Raw genomic sequence first — 6,000 nt, 5'->3', positions numbered from 1 at the left:
AACAAAGTCCTAACTCTTAAAATTCAGAATATTAGTTTTATACATACATTTTATTATTCTATCTATTTATTATCATTTGATTAGTTTAATAGAAAAATAAAATAAAATTAATTTTCATTTTCTAACTATGTACAAAATTTGTATTCTTTTTCAATCCAAGGGTATCAAATTCTTAGATTTTAAGTTTATTTATTTTAATTTTTATTGATACCATTTTTTTAAATCCAACAAGTTAAAATTCTAAATTTTAATTAGTATGTAAAATTTTTGAAATATAGTTTAAAGTTATAAAATTTATAATTTAATATTTTTTATTAAAGTTAAATTTTATTCTAAATTAAAATTGAGAGTTACTTCACTAAACAAAATTCAAATTAATATCTATAATAATAAGATAAATGAAATTTTTAGCGGCAATGTTAAATGTAACTTCTTTTTGGTAGTCCACTTACCCAATTTTCATGGTAACTCCCTCACACTTTTCTTTTTCCCAAATCCCCAAGTTTGATAACATGCCGCCAACCCCTTTGCTAATAACATTTTCTTCGGTTTCTCTAAATTCGTAATTTCTTAGTTCCTATACTCAGATCAAGCCAACTAACCTTTCACTCAATCCGTTTCTGTTTAGGTTCTGAGTACGATCGCACTGGACATTTTGTGGAAGAGCAAGGGATCACGATTTGCAGTTCGAGTGCCATCAGTTCGAGTTGCTAAAGAAGCAAGCAAAATCAATCCAAACCCAAATCGTAAAGAAGACTTCCGCTCACCGTCACTCTCTCTGGTAGTGTGCTCTGAATCTTACTTCTCTAAAACACTATCCGATGGATTTAAGTTTTCTCTTCTTGTCCTGTTGTTGGTGGAGATGAGTGCGTTGGCTTGGATTTGCATGTTTTATTCATTTATCCTTTTGATGGTATAGAGAATGAACTACTGGTACAAAGTATAATTTAAATGTATAAATATAAGTAGCTACTTAGTAGTATGTACTAATGTGATTAATTACATTCCTAATTAACCTTAGTTCTCTTTTATATGCTGAAATTCCTAAAATCAACATTATTTTGGTAATGCTCATGGCCATAGCAAAGTAGCAAACAAGAGTTATTGTTTACATTCCTTAGCATTTCTTGTGTTTCTTACTTTTGAATCTGATTTTATGCATTTAGTTCTGTATATTCTAAATCACTTCAGAAGAAGAAGTTCCACCATTTAGATTACTATGGTAGCATCCATTCTTCAAACATGTAATTTTTTATATACTCAACTTTTTTAAGAGCCTAATCTTTGTGAATATTTCTTTTTATATGAGTGTTATTTTGTGATCATAATAATGTTAGTCAGTGTAGTTCAAACTATTTCCATGAGAGAAATTTTAGTTCGATGTATGAGGAAGAAGGAAGCTCCAAGAATGGTAAGAAGCATTTTATGTATTTACAGGGCAGATTGATCAATAAAAATGAGGTGGCAGTAAAAAAACTTCTTAAAAAATGTAAGGATACTTTATTTGATTTGCTTCTTTCTTTCGTTATAGCACTAGACAGTAGTTGAGACTATTTGTTGACGATGATTCTTTCAATTATTAAAGCGTAGTTGTTGTTGTGTGATTGAAATTTGAAATTATTTAACAGAGAACAAGAAGAGAGAATTCATAATTGAAGTGGAGGCTATAGGTCATGTTAGAGATAAATATCTTGTGTGCCTGTTTGGAGGGAGTTAAACAGGTACTTATTTTTAGCAAAGCAAATTATTTTTAGCGTTTGTTTCAATGTTCAAGCTACTAATGGATTAGTATGTGAATAATGGTAACTTAGATTAATGGATGCATGTTGCCATGGAACAAGGAACACTTACCTGGGAGGTTCGCATGCTCGATAGTTACCTGGCAAGTTCAACTTTCTACTTTAAAATATTGACTTTGATAATTGCTAACACATTTCTATTTTTACTTTTAAATTCTTTGTCTCTAAATGGTTTTGATTGCAATATGATATCTTACTTACATGAAGCAATTGAATTGAAAGTTGTTTAACAGGATATAAGTCTAGCAATATATATATTGATTGATGACGAGTTTAATGAGATGTATGTTTTATGTTGTGAAAATGAAAACTCAGCCTTATTGGATATGCATTCTTACTTTTTTTTTTTAACTACGTTAAATTATTATTTTAAATAATGTCTTGGGACATTTTTTTCTTGAATTAAGAGATAACACAATCTTATTTGAATGTTTTTGCAGGTACTCCCATGAAGACGTTAAAGATCTAATAATGATGCATTCTGATACTTGATTTTGTAATAGTTTAAACTCATTTACTTCAGGATATTTGCTTTTCAACATTATTACTTAAATTTCACATTTTTATTACTAAGAATACTACTTATATGGATATGGCTACTTTTTTTAATTTTGTATGATATAATTTTGTAATATATATATATATATATATATTTTAATTTATCTTTTATGATTAGCCACGGAAAAAATCGTGGCTAAATAACCCACCAACATTAGCCACAGATAAAATTGTGGCAAAAAAGCCCAGCCTGCTAATATTAGCCACAGAAAAAATTGTGGCGAAATTATACTTGTTGGTTATATGGTTATCATTTAGCCACGGTTTAGAGTGTGGCTAAAGTAGTGAAAACCGTGGCTATGCAAATGTCTCCACGGATCACAAAACCGTGGCTAACAGGCCAAAAACCGTGGCTAACTGAAAATGCGTCGCCCTTGTTAGCCACGGATACCCATTCGTTGCTAACGCTTCATTGCCACGGTTTTTCTTGATTTTAGCCACGATTTTTTCCGTGGCTAATCACCGTGTTTCTGGTAGTGTTGACGTACCTAATGGTAGCGAAATCAAGCGACAGAGTAGAATGGACTAGAAGAATCCAAAGTGGCAAAATAGTGGAGCACCTTCATCTTCAGAGGTGAAATTGATACCAAACTACACAGTGGCACTGATGAAGGGAGGTGAATGGAGGTCAGGTGGAGGGTGGTAGACAGATCGAGAAAGATAAAAAGAGAAAGAAGAAGGTTAGGTTTTATTTTATTTTTATTTTTTTAATTAATAAAAATATTTAAGTAATTTGTTTATTTTAGTTTTTATATTTATTTTAAATTAAATAAAATATTAAGACATATTTTAGTATTATATACTTACACTAAACACAATATAAAAACTTAACTAAAAAAAAAAAGGCAAACGTATAGGTTGCATGACTCTAAAAAAAGGCATTTTTGGGTCGGTTTTAAACAAGATATAAAGGGTTAATTTTTCAATATCTTTTTGGTCGAATAATATTTTTCAATATTATATACAAGCATCTCATGCGCTCTTTCTGTCTCTCTCCATTTTTTTGTTTGGGCCAAAATCAATTTTGTGGTGTGGCGACAATCTTCGAAGTTTCTTTATTATGTCTGGCCCATAAAACTACAATAAGGCCGTGATGGTTACTCTTGACCCAAACAAAATTTATCCATCCAACAAACTAAATCAATTTACCGACCAAAAAAAAAAAAAACTAAATCAATTTTGTTTTTAAAGAAATTACTTGTGTTTTTCAATTTGGACTAATTATTATTTAGTAAATTTCAAATTAATTTATTCATGAAAACAAATATAATACAAACATATGATAAACAATAAGGTCACCCAAAAATATGATAAACCATAAATATTTATACTAATTCATCTTTCAAATTCTCTTTCAAGTGATTAACTAACATATAGTGAATACTTTTATCTCATTACATTTAGAAGAGATAAATTTGAGAGAGAGGTGTGTATTATTGATGTTGAATGAGATCGTATTATAGTGATGAGAAGGATTGTTCTACAACTGGATGTACATTTAATTTGAACATATTTTAATTATAAAACTAACTAGTGCCCTCTCCACTAATAATTTTTCCAAATAAACTAGCTTATTAGGGTGGTTAGCTATGTAGCTTTTTCAAGTATACTTGCCAAAATCATGTTCCATTTTGTTTAGTTTTGTTTTGTGTCGATACCTCATATACCTACCTATCTTGACATATATTTGTACCTAATATCACCACTAAGAGGTACTAACCTATACATATAGCTCAATGAAGATTCATGATTTTTTTTTTTTTTACTAAAGATAGAAAGATTCGAACCCACGACGTCTTAGGTAAGTATGAAGAGATTATGTCATTTGAGTTATAACTCATTGACAATGAATATTCATGATTATTGATGTTAATATGTGCTATATGTATACATTTCTATTTATTATTTGGAGGGGATCATCAGAGATATAAGAATTTTATATTGAAGGGATCAATTTCTTTTTCAAAGCAAAAATGAAATAGTATATAATTAACATTTTAAAGTTCATTAATTAAAGTTCCATGTTGCATTTCCTCATTTAGGATGAGTTTGAAATATAATTTCAAAATTTTAAGATAAAGTACATTTTTAATTATTCCTAATTTTTGGATTAAATTCTAATTTCTTCATTAACATTTGAAGAATGTTAGGGGCTAGTAATTTTTGTGGTTTGTAGTCATTAAATAGACATCAATGATAATTTTAATGGTATGAGATTAGTGTGAGATTTTATTCAATAGCTCACTTTTCTTTGCTGGTTACATACTGACCAAAATTTAATAAAATTGCTGGCCCTAAACTTTTCCTAATTTATATAACGTCCTTTTTTTTTTGTCTCAAAGAAACATTTTAATTTATCTTATTTTAGTATCTAAAAAAAATAACCTTCCATGCATAAAAATCCTTTTACGGTAAATTCTATGGAATATATATATACACACATTATTAGGTCTATGTTGTTGAAAATTATTCCTAAATTTAGGAAGTAGTTACATCATCTATCCGTAATGTTATGTTACAATGGAGAAATATGAAAAATAAAATGTCACTACAACGGATATGCCAAATAGCGACAAAAAATTAGCAACATTTTTGAAACCGCCATAAAAGTAGCGGAATCGTGGTGGTTTTGGACTAAGGCTCAGTTTGTGTAAACAACTTAATTAAGTTATTTTTGAAGAAATAGCTTAAACAATAAATGTTTATATTAAAAGTAATTTATAAATAAGTTGTTTTGTGTTTGGTTTTTTAGTTCTAAAAGTACTTATTTGAAGAGAAAATTGATAAAAAGTTTTTTATTATAAGAGAAGTCTTTTTTTTTTTAACTTCTGCTTAAGCACTAAAATAGCTTTTTAAAAAGTTGTAATTTTATTTTGAAAATTGTACCAGACATTAATACTAACACCTTTTCATAAGTTAAAAGTTAAAAAAAGCCACTTATAAAGCTATCCAAACGGACCCTAAGATTTAGCTTTTGCTACAAAACTGATCAAGATAACGACAGTTTAGATATGAACTGCTACAAATTAATTTGTTTTATATATATATTTAAGACGCTCATCTTTATACTGTGAATTTTCATTTTTTCTTTCTCGCGTGAACTTTAATCTTCATAATATATGTTTTAATTTACAAACTTTGATTTCTTGAATTTCACCACCTCATCATTATATTGAAGTGATGTAAGCCTTGGATTGTACATCCGTATTGATGGTTCTAGTTGAACTTGAGAAGGGGTTGAATCAAGCTGGCTTAAAAACTTAAAGTTTTAAATTCTGTTTTTGCTGTTGTTCAAGTTGCAGGAGATTATTTGAAATTATCTCATACGCAGAACATTAAAAATGCAGAGAAGAAGAGAAAGAGGCCAGCATGTATCCTGATTCGGATTCTCAGTGTCATGAATCCTACATCCAGTCTCCACCACAAACCATGGTGGAATTTTCACTATAATTCTCAGGTTACATATACCAATACTATTGAATTACTCCCTAATTCAACTAGTATCTACCCCTAAGCTTTCTTCACCAAAGCTTAGCAACCCCAAAGTGCTATCCCAACTTGGAAGGAAAATCTACACAGATTCAATTCTCACCAAGTGCTAACCCAACTTGGTAAGGGGAACTAATCCTAGTTCATAAACCCA

At 29.4% G+C, this 6,000-nt stretch overlaps 1 long non-coding RNA gene across 2 annotated transcripts; it reads left to right on the top strand.

The window, feature by feature from the left end:
- Positions 1–229: 229 nt before the first annotated feature.
- Positions 230–2,830, top strand: LOC112729445 (uncharacterized). Of its 2 annotated transcripts, XR_011868924.1 has the most exons (4): positions 230–1,489; positions 1,629–1,721; positions 1,812–1,882; positions 2,240–2,830. It is a non-coding gene; the product is annotated as an uncharacterized lncRNA (long non-coding RNA). The 2 variants fall into 2 exon arrangements; XR_011868923.1 differs by having other exon boundaries at positions 234–1,721.
- Positions 2,831–6,000: the final 3,170 nt, after the last annotated feature.

This window comes from Arachis hypogaea, chromosome 12, assembly GCF_003086295.3.
Source record: "Arachis hypogaea cultivar Tifrunner chromosome 12, arahy.Tifrunner.gnm2.J5K5, whole genome shotgun sequence".
Taxonomy (NCBI): Eukaryota; Viridiplantae; Streptophyta; class Magnoliopsida; order Fabales; family Fabaceae; genus Arachis; species Arachis hypogaea.
This window is presented reverse-complemented; position numbering and strand designations above follow the sequence as displayed.